The sequence below is a fragment of the Bos indicus x Bos taurus genome, chromosome X (genome assembly GCF_003369695.1).
Source record: "Bos indicus x Bos taurus breed Angus x Brahman F1 hybrid chromosome X, Bos_hybrid_MaternalHap_v2.0, whole genome shotgun sequence".
In the NCBI taxonomy this organism is placed as follows: Eukaryota; Metazoa; Chordata; class Mammalia; order Artiodactyla; family Bovidae; genus Bos; species Bos indicus x Bos taurus.
In genome coordinates, this window is record NC_040105.1 from 136,464,042 (window position 1) to 136,479,728 (window position 15,687).

The 15,687-nt window shown below is 39.3% G+C and overlaps 1 protein-coding gene across 6 annotated transcripts in view; it reads left to right on the forward strand.

The window, feature by feature from the left end:
• Positions 1-1,759: 1,759 nt before the first annotated feature.
• Positions 1,760-15,687, forward strand: part of TENM1 (teneurin transmembrane protein 1) — a 908,231-nt gene continuing 894,303 nt past the window's right edge. For 5 of the 6 annotated variants that reach the window (XM_027535180.1, XM_027535182.1, XM_027535183.1 and 2 more), the window contains exon 1: positions 1,760-1,841. The gene's annotated coding sequence lies outside the window, so the exon portion shown is untranslated. Of the gene's footprint in view, positions 1,842-2,493; positions 2,834-15,687 lie in introns of those variants that run through there. The other variant, XM_027535181.1, reaches the window with a different exon arrangement.

The window sequence follows — 15,687 nt, forward strand, 5'->3', positions numbered from 1 at the left end:
CGCTCCCCTGGCTCGGCACTTGGTATCTCCCACCGTCTTGCTCTCGCCGGGAAGCCGGGAAGGAGGAGGCGACTGTGGGCGTCGCCGCCGCCCTTCCCGGAACCGGAGCCAAACCCCGATCCGGGGTCCACGTCTCCCACTTCAGACTCACATCTGGCCCAGCCGTGAAGATATTGGCGGCTGGAGAGTTACTCCACGCGAGGCGCCCCAAGTCCTGAGCATGCCCAGTAGGACTCCTTAGGCTCCCAAAGCGAGTTTCTGAGCGTGCAGATTCCGCTTTTCCGCTTTTTCGCGGAAGCTCAAGAGGGTGGAAAAGGAGGGATCCAGGGCTTGGGGCACGGACCGAACCTGGGTGAGGGGCGGAGCCGGTTGGGGAGCCCAGGGAGCTGGCCGACCAGGCGGGGCAGCCGCTGGAGCGCAGAGCCCGGCTCCGGGGGTGGGGGAGGGGGGAATAGTGTCAGCGCTGACCCGACGCGCCGCCAGGAGGCTGCGTGTGGCCGGCCTTCGCTCACTGAGGTCACGCTGGCAGCGGGAGGCAGTCAGAGGTCCTCTCACAGGGACCGACGCTAAGAAAGCTTGCGGGTCTCTTTCGCACCGCACTCACGGGCTGGGCTTTTCTAGAAGGCGGGGTAGAGGGGGAAAGGAGGAACCCAAACATTTCTCTCTCTCCCCGCCACCTCGCTTTTTTCTTTTTTTTTTTTTTTTTTTGCTAAAGTTATGCTGGCAAGAGACTTTGCATTCTAAGTCAGTCCTCAGGCTTTACACATCGCGGTCGTGATCACGCTTCTGTATATGTGTGTGTGTGTGGTATGTGCAACAGCGCGTGCGTTTGTGTATGTCTTGACTATAAAACACTATCCCAGGTTGATTTGGGGATGACAAACACTCCTCCGAACCCCACTTCCCACCCCACCTAACCCTCTGGAGAAAATAGAAGCTGGTCATGAGAGTACTCTGGCCGGGAACTCATCGTGGTACGAAATCTAAATTTTGTTGATCCATATTTCCTTCCTTTGCTCCCCCACCCCCAGCTTTCTCCTTCCCTCCCTCCACCCTCTAACACCGTGATCTTTCTCATTTTGATTTCCCTTTCCTTTGCCCGCTACCTGCTCCCTCAGCCCTCCTCTTCTGCTCCTCCTCCGGAGCTCCCCCTTCCTCCCCACCCCATCTCAGCTGCGGCTAAAACCTGGAGTCTTGGTGGAAAAGGGAGAGGAAAAAAAAAAAAAAAAGAAAACCTTGGCTGTGGAACTGTCAAACCGGGCATGCTCAGTAGACAGGGCAGGTTTTTTGGTCTCGAGTAGCGGAGAAACATTTTTTGCACCACCGCGACCAGCCTTAGAGCGCGGCGGCGGCGGCCACAGCAACATCAGCACAGCCATCAGCCGTGCAGACGCCCCGCACCCGGGAGCGCGGCGGGCTCCGGCTTAGCCCGGAGTTCACCTCCGAGTGCCCCGGGGGCTGAGCTCATCCCTTCTGCTCGCACATACACGCACACTCTCTTTCACGGACACACACGGGTATACACACTCTCGCACCCACATACGACCCCGGGCGCTAGCACCCTCCGGGCAGCGATCGTCCACTGGCGCGGTAGTAGCCAGGTTCGGTACCTGCCCCCGGCGGCTGCCGGCTCGGAGCACCGTCGCGACGGACCGGAGGAGAGCGATGCTGGGGCCCGAGCGGCAGCTCGAACAGTAATGTGGATTTACAGTCGTTTCCCGCAGGAACCGGCTGAGACGCCTGAGGTCCCGGGCTCCGGCAGCGCCCGGCGGGGCTGAGCACCTGGCGAGGGGGCGGGGGACCGCACCTGGGGACGCCACTGAAACTTGCGCCTGGACTAGGTAGGTGCGTTGCTCCCGGCTCCCACATCCTTCCCTTTGGTTCGCGGCCCCTACCCTCCCGCCTCCCACCCCGAGGACTCGCGGCTAACTTCGCCCCGAGGCTGCAGGCGGCGGATGGCGGCTCCCGGCCCTGAGTGGCGGGCAGCGTCCGCTCGGAGAGCCCGGCTCGAGGTGGCAGAACCTCGGCTCCTTCTTCTCCAGGTCTTCGCCCGGCTCAGGGCTCTGGACCACCCGGGGCATATGGGAGGTCGGCCTTGTCCGCAGTTCAAGCTTTCAGCGGGCCCTGGGGGCGCTGCCCTTCGAGGGCTCACTAGGCTTCTTAGGCGACACTTTTGCCAACCAACTCCTCCGGTTCTGAAAGGCGGGGGGGAGGAGGGGCGGAGTGGGGCTCGCCTCAGCTAGCGCGCAGAGCCCCGGCGCTCTAACAAGTGGACCTGGACGTTGGGGACGGGGCGGGCTCGGTCCGAGAAGAGACAAGGGGGCGCCTCTCCTCCAGCAATTTTCCCACCTGGAGCGTCCGCCAGGGGCTGGGCCACTCGGGTCCCGCTCCTGTCTCTCTGAAGAGAAAATGCCTAGGGTCTAGGACGCACTTGAGTACCTGTTTGCTTTCGAATTTCTCTTTGAACCACACTCGGGGAGTCCAGGTTCCGGGGGAAACTCCAGGACCTCCTTCTAACCCACACCGTCTGGGGCCCTACCCAATGCGTCCTTCCTACACTCCAATCTTTGTCAAGAGACAGTCATTACGCAGCAGTCGGTGCTCTGGGAGCCGTCGGTGTTGGCTTTCACCACGCGCTCAGCTGCGCGGGTTGTGTGTTTTCGCATTTTATCCTGAGATGTGGTACGGGCAATATACCAGCGGACAGCACATTTGCGGAGTGCCAGGTACCCTCTAGGCATACCTGGGGAAATGTAACCTCACTTTCTACTCTACAACGGGCAGGTTGCCCGTTCAATTTTAGGAGGTGGAGAAGGGGAGACAGCGCAACTTGGTGAGTGGATGTGTTTGCAGTCAGGAGTATACTTAAACATTTCAGCAAACCCAGTGCGGTCGGTTGTTTACAGTTGCGGAGACGGACGATCTCACTCCACTCGTAGATGTCGTCTCAACATGTATTTCGCCACCGGGAGAGTAGGGGCGGGGGCGGGGGCTGGGGCTGGTTTGCAGCTCGTGCTAGCCGTCGGCAGCTTTGGGGCTTAGCGGATCTGCATCACTGCTACTGGCGATATGATAATATGGGTAGGTCTCCAAAATGAAGCAATTGGTCGGGAGATGTCCTGAACTTTCCTTTTTTTTTTTTTTAATTTACCTGGAATGTTAATTCGGAGGAGTATTTGAGGTGCCCGGAAAAAATACAAAAAGAAGTTCCTAGTGTCATAGTAGGGAAATTAGTAGCCACTCGGTTTTAGAAACAAAAAGGAAACGAAACACCCCAGTGGATCCTATTAGGTACTGTTAGATTAGCACTTAATTGATTGCGTTTGCGCTAAGGGTCACAGACAGCTTCTTTGAATTTTAGACTGTTGTTCTGTGATCATAATTAACAAACCAGGTACATTATACTATGAGCATCAATCGCTACTCTCAACCTGTTTGGGGAAAACATTGCAAATGTCTGCTTTATCTTTTGATTGAAATATCCTTGTCTGTCTTCTTAGTCCGAAGACTTCCGATTTGGAGCATAGGACACCCCTGTACTGCTAAGAAAGCACAGTCTAAGGAGGAAAGGCTTTATTATTAAAAGGAGATCCACAGCCTTACATTCTGCTCCCTGGTTACCCAGCATTTACTTGCTTGCTTACCACCCCCCTGCTCCTAATACCTGCAACGTGGGGGGAAAATGAATTTTCATAAGGCATTAGTATGACCCTTTAAATAGTTAACTGGAAAAGCAGAATCTTAATTTTGCCATTTTTGTCCAAGTTCATAAGACGTTTTATGTGTGTGTGTGTGTGATGTGTTAAATAATTTACTGTTGAAAAGTTTTTTTTAAAGGGTAGTGTGTAAGTATGTCAAAGTAATGTTGGAATCTTTTAATGATAATAAAAGAAAGTCCCAAGATGCATTCGGAAAGGGATTCAGGTAATTTCTAAAATGAATCCATGCTCTAAATGTTATTTAAAAGTTTTCAGATTGTCCCCCAGAATGTTTTTGAAAAACAGGTGTTTCTGGAAAACAGCTCAATGAACAATGGTTAACCTTTGTATAATAAAACCAATAGAGTCTATTCCCTAGAACCATGCCAGACACATAGTACAAACCGAGTATTTTTTGAATCCATGAATTTGTATTTACCATTAGTTCTAGGTCCCCATTATGAATTAAGAATAGTCATGTCATTTGACAAAGTATACAATGGAACTGAAGGAAAGACTGCTTTGTGGAGTCATTGTGCTCTAAGATTAAGTGAGATCCCAAATATTGAAATAAATAGCTGTGTTAAAAAGTAAAATCAGATTGTATATTAACTACTATCTCATTCAAAGGCCTAATTTGAAATCTAAATACTCTAAAGGTCTTGGTGTTTCACTTCACTGTCATCTGTGTAAATAATGCTGACATGATCATAGTTTCCCTTATAGTCATTATACCTTTCTGATGCCTTTAATACTAAGATTCTTGCTGAAACAGAACAGTCCAACATTCAAGTTTATTCTGTACAATACGATTTTAAATTGTCAAACTGCAAAGTATTCTTTTGATATGGTGCCTCTGAGAACAGAAAGCTTATTTTCCATGACAGTCTTAAAACTTGGAAATGGTTAGAAGGTTCAGTATTAACATAAAGTTTTTTTTTTCCATTTTATGTTAGAAATAGCAATTAGAATCCATGTAATTTTTACTTGAAGCTTTCTTTTCCTGAAAGTCCATCAGTTTCAGTTTTCAGTATTGTTGTCAAGTACTTGGTATAGATTATGGTTAATAAATTTCCTAAGGCTTCCCAAACCAGTGATTTATTTATCTATTTACTTACTTACTTACTGACCTGAGGTCAAAAGAAGAGCAGTACTTTGAATACTTGATGCAAAGATTAATTAATGAAAGCAAATTTTCTTATAATATTCACATATTCTAGCATTCTCACGCACACACACACATCATGCACACACACTTTTAGAAACAATCTCATGAGAATGCCGTGCATCAGATGTGAAACATGTATGATAATTTTATTAATATTATATATGTTTCTTTAAGCTCCTGTATGTAGATTTACCCTTGAAAGTAGTAATCTATGCATGCTTTTTTTTTTTTTTATATAAGAAGATTCCCTTCGTTTACCACTTGGAAGAATGGTTTGAATTGGATTACTAGCACAACTACAGGCAGATTAAATGATAAAGAATATTGTGAAGGATAGTATCTATTAATAGCAATTGTGATCAATAGAATATATCAATGACTGGAAATACAGCTGCTGATTATAAAAAATTAAAAGGAATCAGCTTTCAAAACTGTTTCCATGTACAAAAACTGCTTTAAATCATCTGTAGATTCTGAGTATTAGATTAAATTACTGTTTTGAATTGAAATTACTCCATTTCCTTTCCCTAGATGGTAAAACATTCTGATTCCTGGCTTAATATATAATTTCTTGTCCTTTCTGTTTTCCATTGATTTTTTTTAAGAACTGAGGAAAGTAAATATCACATAGAACCAGCTAGAACTGTGCTTAGTTTGAGCAGGTGAATGCTATAAAAGGTTTCACACAGCTTTTAATTATTCCAAACAACCTTGATGGTCCAACCATATGTGTGTCTACCGTATGTGGTACCCTGTAATGACAATTTATATAATGTATAGAGATTTTATAGTCTGCTAGATGTACTGTGGTACAATTTAGCAAGACCAATGAAATTGCTTACATTTGGAACTCATGAAAAATAGGGCTGAGTGAATTGGAGTATGATGGCATAAACTGAAAATTGTTTTGTAACAATATTTGTACTGAATTGTACTGTGAACATTTCTATATATAATCAAAGCAAACTAGTTTTAATTGGAGATAGTAAATATTTTTACAGTTGATGTTGAATCACTAATGCTTTAAAAATAATCATTTAGAGTCTAATAAATAAAGCCTGTTAAATTCTTATGTAACTTTGGGACTCATTTCTAGACCTGGAAGTATAATCTTGGATAATTTACAGCTTAAAAAAAATTCTGACTTTTACTTCCTGTCCAGGCCTCCACTTTAGGTAAACAATAGCATATGGTGAAACATGCATATATGCCAACTAACCACTATCTCTTGGATGATGTTTTCAATGTGATGTAATGATTCTGAAATATTGGGTTCTCCTTTCCCACCTACTTAAAATGGAGTGGAGAAGGGAATTGGAAAATGGACACAGGAAAATGTGTTAAATCATCTCTTTTTATATCAGTGAATCACGCCCTGAGAAGCTCTTACTCAGAGCCTTCATATCTGTGTTTATGGTAGATATGTGCCAAGATTAATATTTTTTTCCTGGGTACTTATGACAGGTCTCTATGGCTGTATCTAGGTGACACCTAAATATGTGAGTGAAAAGTTCCGTCAACCATCCAGCTGTTTGAGGTGATGCAAACAAACATCTGGTTGGTTGAGAGAATTTTTTACTTGGTCTCTGGATATTTTGGAGTCATTTAACAAGCTGATGAATCCTAATACCTATGTCAAAAAATAAAGACATAAAGTGAAACCCTTTAAAATACATATAGAGTACCTTAAACACTCTTGGGTTACTATAACACGTATAATGAGCCAAATGCTACCCTGAATCTACAGCCTTCTATGAAATGTTTAAGGAGATGCAGTGACAAAGCAGTTATAAAAACAGAAACACACTGGCCTTTTCAAAAAGCCAGGAAATAAAACACTTTAACTTCAATTCTATCTCCCCCACCTCCACCCCCGGTACTGATTCATCAGTTTAAAGAAATCAACTTAAAGAGTTTGATATGTTGGCTTCTTACGATTTCCTGCACCTCACTTTTCACCGATTCTTCCACTGCCATGGAAACTAGACGGGACAGACAGCTGGGAGTCACTAATTCAGGATGGGAACCTGCTTGTTAATTTAATTTCATGCCAGCCTGTTGGTCCCTGAGAGTAACTATAAAAAGCTAGGGGATTGAATTTATGAGCAATAAACAATTAAGCAGAACAAAAATCAGTGCCATCACTGTCATTTTCCTGAAGATCTTACTGCAGCCCCACTTGTCCCTAATCAAGCAGTTCTTTAAAACTAGTCACGAAAAAAGAACTTTGATTTGTGCATTCCTATTGATATTTATGTGTATGCTACAGAGAGTTTTTTGTTCTATGAGGACTTCACAGCTGTAAAATAGTTTTATATTAGCTATTGCATTGAAAAAATATGTTCAGTCAAATTATGATTTTGTAGACTTTTAAGAAGCCTAGTTAGAGATCATAGTAAAGTTAAATATAAACGATGCTTGAATTTTCCGGTAAGGTTCGTTATTTTCCCTTTTCAAGTATAAAAACAATTTTATTAAAATATCTATGCCCCACTTTTTTTTATTACAGAGACCAAATGGATTTGAATACATTTATTTGAAATCTGTAAAACACTCATTTTACCCATCACCATAAAGCATACTGATTGTTTTAACTTTAATTGACTAAGTTGTCAGTTGATAAGTAGTCAACAATGAGGAAATTGTCTTTTAATGTTTCTCATATTCTTTTGTAACATTTTTGTGGCTGATTATGACTAACAAAATTGAATTTGGGGATCACAAACTCTATACGAGCTGAATTGCAATCCATGTTAAGCCTTTTGCAATATTATCAGCTATGGGTTCTGATAAAATAAAATTTTCCCCCCTGAATTTGTAGCTGTACACCAATTTCTATATTATGGCTAAGAAAGAGTAATTCTCAAAAAGGATTTTGGTGAGAAAAAAAAGAGATATAAATCTATATCTATATTTATATGTCACCAGGTAATTTTCTGTTTCAAAGTGACTAGAACTTCAAAATACAGATGTCTCAGATAGAATTATTGAAGATAGAATGAAGTAGTGATTTAAGAGTTTAGGAAAAATAAGATTTTCATTTTTACATTTTAAGGAGTATTTTTGATATCATTATCCAGTTGTTGGGTATTGAATTGCATATATTTTGATAACTGGTTTATTTTTGTTACTTGAGCCATGTCTGAGTAAAATTACCAGAATATCTGAGTAAAATATGAAAATTTCAATCATCATTATTGATCATGTAGATTTCCTAGTATCTATCTGTGTCATATCTTTGTCATGTTGATTTCCTCTAACTTTTCAGCAGAAGCTTGACTTTTGGGTGTATAGTGAAAAAGAATAATCATCTGAATAGTTCCAAATATATAATCAGTTAATTTTAACTCTTCATCTAAATGATGTTATGAAGATAACAACCTCAGTTTCCCTTTAGAAATTAATGCATGCATGCTAAGTTGCTTCAATCATGTCTGACTCTTTGCGACACCATGGACTGTAGTCCAGCAGGCTCCTCTGTGCATGGAATTCTCCAGGCAAGAATACTGGAGTGGGTTGCCATCTCCTTCTCCAGGGGAATCTTCCTGACCTAGGGCTCGAACCTGTATCTCTTGAGTCTCTTGCATTGGCAGGAGCGTTATTTACCACTAGCGCCACCTGGGAAGCCCAGAAATTAAAGTTTTCCTATTTAGATGAAAGATACTGTAAATATTAAGAATGCTGATGAATATATGTATTAATATGTGTGTGCATGTATATGTGTGTGACTTTAAGTAGAACCCCTATATGGTTTTATCAAAGGAAATCCAGTTTCATTTTAATATTTGGAATCACAGCTTAGTGTTTTTAAATGCATGTGTGAATGAGAGTTTTTAAAGCAGCCAAAATAAAAAGTACATTGCTATCAGTTTGCATACTTCGGGGAAAATCTGATCACAAGCTAAGGTCAAGGAGAAAATTTCCCCGTTTCAAGGTTTTGTATAATTGGTGGATTCTAAGTGTTTATATTGGAGAAGGCAGTGGCACCCAATGTTAATTCTAATGCCTCTATGTGGTTGAGACACCAGTCAAAGAGAAAGTGCCAGATTAGCTGGACAATTGGTATATTAGATATTGCAATCCCTGTGTCCCAGCAGTGGATAGACATTTTAAGAAAATTCTTCAGTTCAGAGAAATTAGAAAAAAGATACCGCAGATGGCCTATCCCAATAATCCAGGTTTTTTTCTGGTACATTTAAAATTAAATGTCCTAAGAGATGATTAATTCAGGAAAGTTATTGATAATGAACTCATCTTATGTTACACATCCTTTGCACCTATGATGATGCCTTATTAAAGGTGTCTCAATCTTGCTAATTACCACCTGTGTTTAAATATAGAGTTGTATAAATACACTATAACCACACAGTGGCTGGAAGCTTTCTAAACCTGAAATGTTCCTAGCTAACTCAATTGCTATCAACAAAATGTTTCTGATCAACATTTTGAATGTATACGCTGTGCATTACCCCCCTTTAGCATTAATGATTTTCTTTTTTTAAAGCTGCTCTGCTTAATTGCAAACATTTGAGTGATATTGATGTGTGTTCTCCAGCTCTATTAACTAGCCCCCAAATATATTTGTATTTATGGAATTTTTTCTAAAGTTATATTTATTAAAAATTAAGTGTACATTATAGAAACATATAAGTACATCACCTGTTTGCTTGCTGCATGCTTGAAATGCATATATTTTTGTGACTGTAACTCATATCTTTAGAACTTTAAGGAGTATAGGGAAGCATTGACAGAATTGCTGTGCAAGTCAAGTAAGAAACTCCTTGTATTAATTTCACTAATGAGATCTAGTGACTTCTAAGGGAGAAGGTTGTGCTGTTGATTGGCCAGTTGATACCTATTACTTTAACTTGAGAAGACTCTTGTACCTCTAAGTGCCAATAACATCACTCTCATTTATTCCTCCCTCCTTTCCTTCTTTCTTTCAGCTGTTTCCAAGAGTTGAGGTCGTAGGTACAGATTTATGAGAAAAAACACTCTGGGACATTCACTAAAGTTTTGGGAGTGATTAATCTTTTTATTCTACTTCTAAATCTGACCTATTCTTTAAGTATATACTAAAAAATTATAAATATAATGTGATATTTGTATATTGTTTTTGGCTCATACATTCTTTCAATTATCTTAGGAGCTAAAATAGCACACTAATATTCTGGGTTGGTACCTTTTGTTACAGATTTACTCTGTGCGTGTTTCTATATGTTAGTGCACTTGTGATTGATTTTTCTTGTTTATTCTAAAAAAATGTCAACCTTTAGGTGTGACACCATTTATTTATTTTTTTATTTTCAATAAAGTGTTAACACAAGAGTGCTATATTTTTCATTTGTTTTGTTCTTATCCTCTGTTTGAGATATTGCCTTAATGAAACATTGGACAACTTGTGAAAGTGAAGTAATCTTAATATAAACAATTAGAATTCAGTGCAAGGGAAATATTTTAAGGGTAATTTAACATGGAATAGAGAAAAATTTAACAATATATTTCTGTTAATCATGGAATAAAACATGTTTAAGAAAATATAAAATAGCACTAGACTAAGTAAGAAGGGAACACTGGTCCTAGACATTTAACAAAATACTTGGGACTGCTTTGTTGTTAAGAAAGCAGAAGAATCAGTGTTTACACAGAGCTCTGGGACAATAGGTCTTGAAATCTCAAGTGTTTTCCATAGACTCTCCAAGTCTCATGGACTGGCTTCTTTTTACTGGAGATTTCAGTATTACACAGTTTTGGTTATACTTCATAAAACCATCTTCATGAAGAAAAAACTTCATCTGTTCAGTCATTCATTCATCAAAACTTTGTAAATGCCTGTTTATCCAGTAATACAGAGATATTAAAAAAAAAAAAAACTTACCATATAATGGGGGAGACAGACATTTGAATTGACTTTTAAATAATAGGGAAGAATTTTTTTAGAGAATACAGAGACCCACAGTCCACATGGCTAAAGGATTGTGAAAGGGTACAAGTCTAAATTAGCAATGGGGAATACTAACCCAGGAAAATAGAATATTGTTTTATTTCCTGTCTGGGTTTGGGGAACAGAGGTCAGGGATAATGTCTTATTTCCTTCTGTGTGCCTGACACACAGAGGAGGCTTAGTACATATTTGTTGAATGACTGAGAGTGTTAGTATTTTCCTGCATGGAAAGAAAATCCTGGAGAATTGTGGTTTTTATGATTTTTATCCAAAATCACATAGTGTACTGCACTGTAGCAGAATCTACTGAATTAGATGAGGGCCTTTAAAGTGAGGGGGGCAGGTCACCAACTTTGAGTTTTAGAAAGATGGCAGCCAGTATGAAGGATGGATTGAAGTCCATGAAGAGTACATTAAGGGACTGTGTTGCAATTATGAGGGTGTGAACCATGGCAGGGACAGCAAAGATGGAAAGGAGAGGGAAATTTTTGAAAATTATTTGTAAGGTAACAGCATTTGGGACATGGAAATCGATTACCTTTAAAGGCTAAGGAAAAGGGAGAAATGACACTAAGGCTTTTGGCTTGGAAAATTGTGTAATGCTGTTAAGCAATACAGGGAACATAGAAGAAGAAAAAGCCAGTTTTGATGGGGATAATCAGGTTGTTTGAACTTACTTAATATGAGACACTATCTAGACTTCCTGATAGAGATGATTTGTCACATATGGAAATTGCAGATCTGAAGATGAGGTCTGGAAAAAGATTTGTGTGTCATCAGTCAATGTAGTAGTTGAAATCATAGGAAGGTGAGTTCACCTAGAGAGTATATGTAGAGTAAGAAGAGAAGTAAGGATGAAATCTCCAGACACACTGAACTTAAAACGGTGGTGAAATACGAGGAACGTTCAAGAGAGAACAAGTCAAGAAAGAATAAAGTCAGAGAGGTAGAAGGCGAACCAGGAAATAATGAAATAAAAGCTTAGGGAGAAAAGGGTTTTATAAGTGCCATCTGAGCAAAGACTTGGGAAACTGATTCAGTAAAGGAAATTCAAATGGCTAGTAAGCATGAAAAAAGCTCAATCTCCAATAATCAAAATAAATGCAGATTAGAAAAAATAAATACAAAGAGTTTTGTTTTGTAAGATGACACTTGGTGTAATTGCTCAAGTCCCAAACTTCAGAGTTTTCTTGATTCTTCTTTTTTCACACCTGACATTACTATACCTTCAAGCCATATCCTTTGAATCATTTTCCTCTCATTTTAGTCTAAGCCACTGTCTCTCACCTACACTACTGAAATAGCCTTCTAATTTATGCCCTTATATACATTTTTGACCCTACATAGTTTTCCACACAGCAACTAGGTTGATCCTTTGAAAAAATAAATAAGATCTTGTGATTTCCCCACTTTCTACCCTCTGATGGCTGGCTTGTTATCACACATAAAATAAAATTTTACAAATCTTTACCATGTCCTACACAGTCCTGCAGGATTAGTGTGTGTATGTATATGTATATATATATATGTGTATATATATATATATATATATCTAGTATATATATTAGTGTATATATATATTTAGTATATTTATATATCTTTATATATCTGATTTCATATCCTTCTATTCTGCCCGCCAAATTTTGCTCATAACATTCTAGCCACCCTACCTTCCATTCTGTTCCTTAAACATGCCATGCACTTTTGTCTCCCAGGGCCTTTGCACTTGCTATTCCCTCTGCCCAAAATGAATTTTCTTACTTTGAACAAGTTTTCCTTCATCATAGAGATATTCCATGGCCATCCTATGTAATGAGTCCTCTCTATGCCTTTATCTGCCTCTGTTTTTCCCTCATACTGCTCATCACTATTTGGTATCACTCTGTATGTTTATTTATATTTATCAAATCTACTAATATATAAGATCCCTGAGGGCATGGACTTGGTGTCTGTTTTGCATTCATGTCACCTAGCACAGAGCCTGGTACATAGTAGATGTTTAATAGGAATTGGTTGAATAAATGCATGAATAATAAGGACATGCTGAAATGTTAGTTGGTATGGATTTGGCAGCTTGCAGCCAAAAGCCTTAAAAATGCTCATACCATTTGACCCAGTAGTTCTACCTCGGGATTTGTCCTGAAGAAATAGTGTAGAAAAGCAGCAAAAGCTTTATTTGGCAAAGATTTTCACCAAGCATTATTTGTAAGAGTGAAAAAAATGAAGAAACTTAAATATTCAGCAAGGGAATTGCTAAGTGATTTATGATAAGTTTAGACAGTGTAATATTTTATGATAAAAGGAGAATATTTAATGTTACACTATCAAATAATGAAGCAGAATACACAGTTATATATACCCAATATGTAAGAAGGAAAAAATGACTGGAAAAAGATTAATACCGCAAATAATTATCTCTGTTTAGAGGAGGTAGGTAATAGGTGATGTTTTTCCTTTCTGTATTTTTGAGATTTTCTAAATAAGTCTATATAATTTTCATTACAGAAAAAAATATGTTTATGAAACAAAGAGGAAGCAAAAACACAAATATAAATTGTGTTTCCACATTAGAAGTGAAGTTTAGGTAATAAATAATGAGAATAAACCTATTGTCCTTGAGGACTATACCAATTGTAATTGGGGCCAACTTTTGTATGGCTGCTTTATTTTGAAGAGTTCTACAGCCAGGGAAAATAATTGAGATCCACTGATCCAATCTAGTCTTCATTCACTGGAGAATCAAGGAGGGTTGAGTTTATCATGTTAGGATTTAAACAGGGTGTTCAAGGGAGATTAGGCAAGTTAAGCCTTCTTCATATTGCTGTGGAAAGCACTAGCAATTCACTTCATGTAAAACAGAAGTGATTACTCACTATATTTCTTCATGTCATGTAGTAAAAACAATTAAGTGTAGTTAGACTATAGATTACTTGGCTATTCAGCCACAGTCACCTCTAATGGAAAAGAAGAAAAATAGCATTGACAAGTTTTGGCAGGTCTCATCATTAGAGATTCCCATATTTCCAGAAAAAAAGAAGCTGAAGCCAATAATGTAAACCTAGAAGTTCTCCTGGCCCCCAGGAAGAAAGTGACAATACAGAGTGCTGCAGCATTAATTGTTTGAGAACACTGATCATTGTAATGGGGAAACTGTCTCTGTTATTAACACAATTATTTTCTACAAGGGCTTTGAGTAAATGTCCCATTAGAAAAAAAGCATTAGGGTTTTCAAAGCATGTGTAGCAATTGTAAAAGATATTCTCATCAGTATAATAATGTGTGACTGATATGCATCCCAAAGTCCTTTGAAAGTATAGTGTTAATATAGGTGTTTTGGTGTTTTAGTTATAGTTTGTAATTGAGTAATTATTGAAAAACAAATTTAAAAAGCCCCATTTTCTAAATGAGTAGGGGTTATACTTTTTAAATGCATCTGAGAAAGAGATCTAGCCATATACACATATAAGCATGTTCAAATTAATACATATGAGTACAAGGGATCTTCCCAGCCCAGGGATTGAACCCAGGTCTTCTCCTGCATTGCAGGCGGATTCTTTACCAGCTGAGCCACCAGGGAAGTCCTTTTTTTTGAACCAGATTTTTAGACCTTTCTTCTGCTCACCTCCAATTTATGCATTTTATATCCTTAGTCAATCTCAGATGGTAGTTTCATTTTAAGAAGCTGAGAACTGAAGGATGTAGAATATTATTCTCTAGGTGGGCCCAAACAAGAGGCAGTGGCACTAATGAAAGCTTAGGTTAGATGATCTCTTAATGAGCTTTTCAGATTTGGATTTAGTGCTCTTCTTATAGGCTCTAGCCTACCTCCAAAACCAATCGTTCTGTAAGATGCATTTCTAACACTTGTGGCTCCTGCTGTTTTTGCCTCTGTTATGCATCATCTGGTTGTGTTCAGTGATGGCCCTGTCAAACATTCTTTTTTTTTTTTTTTCCCTCTAAGGGTAGCTAGCCTTCATGCAGTATTAAGACAGTCAGCAGTTTTTTTTTTTTTTTTTTTTTTTTGTGGTAATGAATTATTAAGTCGAACAAAGAGGTAAAAGGTAAGGTAAGTGGTACATGTTGGGAACTGGTAAGTGATGGCAAGTGACTTGGGGTATCTTACATAGATTGTGTGAACTGGCCTTCGCTAATCATAAGGGGGAAGATAGGCTCGTAAAGGCTCAGTCAGAAGGCAATTAATAAGTGAGCAGAGAAGAGCTATCTGATTTTAAAGCCCTCTTGCTTCCCAGTCCTCTGTGTATCTCACCCAGGCGAAATGCTGCATATAGGACAGTCCGATTTTTAAAGCAATTTTGCTAGCTGCCTTGCAGAATCAGCCTGATGAGTATGAAGCCAATTTCTACAGACTGGCTCTGGTATATGTGGCAGAAGAGCCAGAAATACTTTTTGTAGTCTAGATCTAAGTACTTTGTGAAATGTCTTTCCTTAAAAGATTCTAACTTTGCACTATTATGGAACTACATGAACACTTGAGCAGAAGCATGTCTTTTTTGAGCAACATGAACAGTGATGAAAAATGCACATTGGGCAATTAGACTGCAGCCAATCAAGAGCAACACTCTAGTCTATTACAAATGATTTATATATATAGTGTATTGGATATGGAGATCATTACTAATAATATTATACTCTATTATCATTGCAAGGTCACCTTGGTGATCTTTGTCAAAGGTGACAATGATGTTATTGACCTACATTTTTTTAAAAAATTGCTTTTAGATATTGTCTTCTGTCTTGATTTACTGTGTAGAAAATTTAAGTTGTTTGCCCTTATTACTGAGACTTTTGCCTCAAATATTAAAAAAGATGGGTTTGGGAATTACTTAATTGATAAATTGGGGCCATCAGGTTAATGA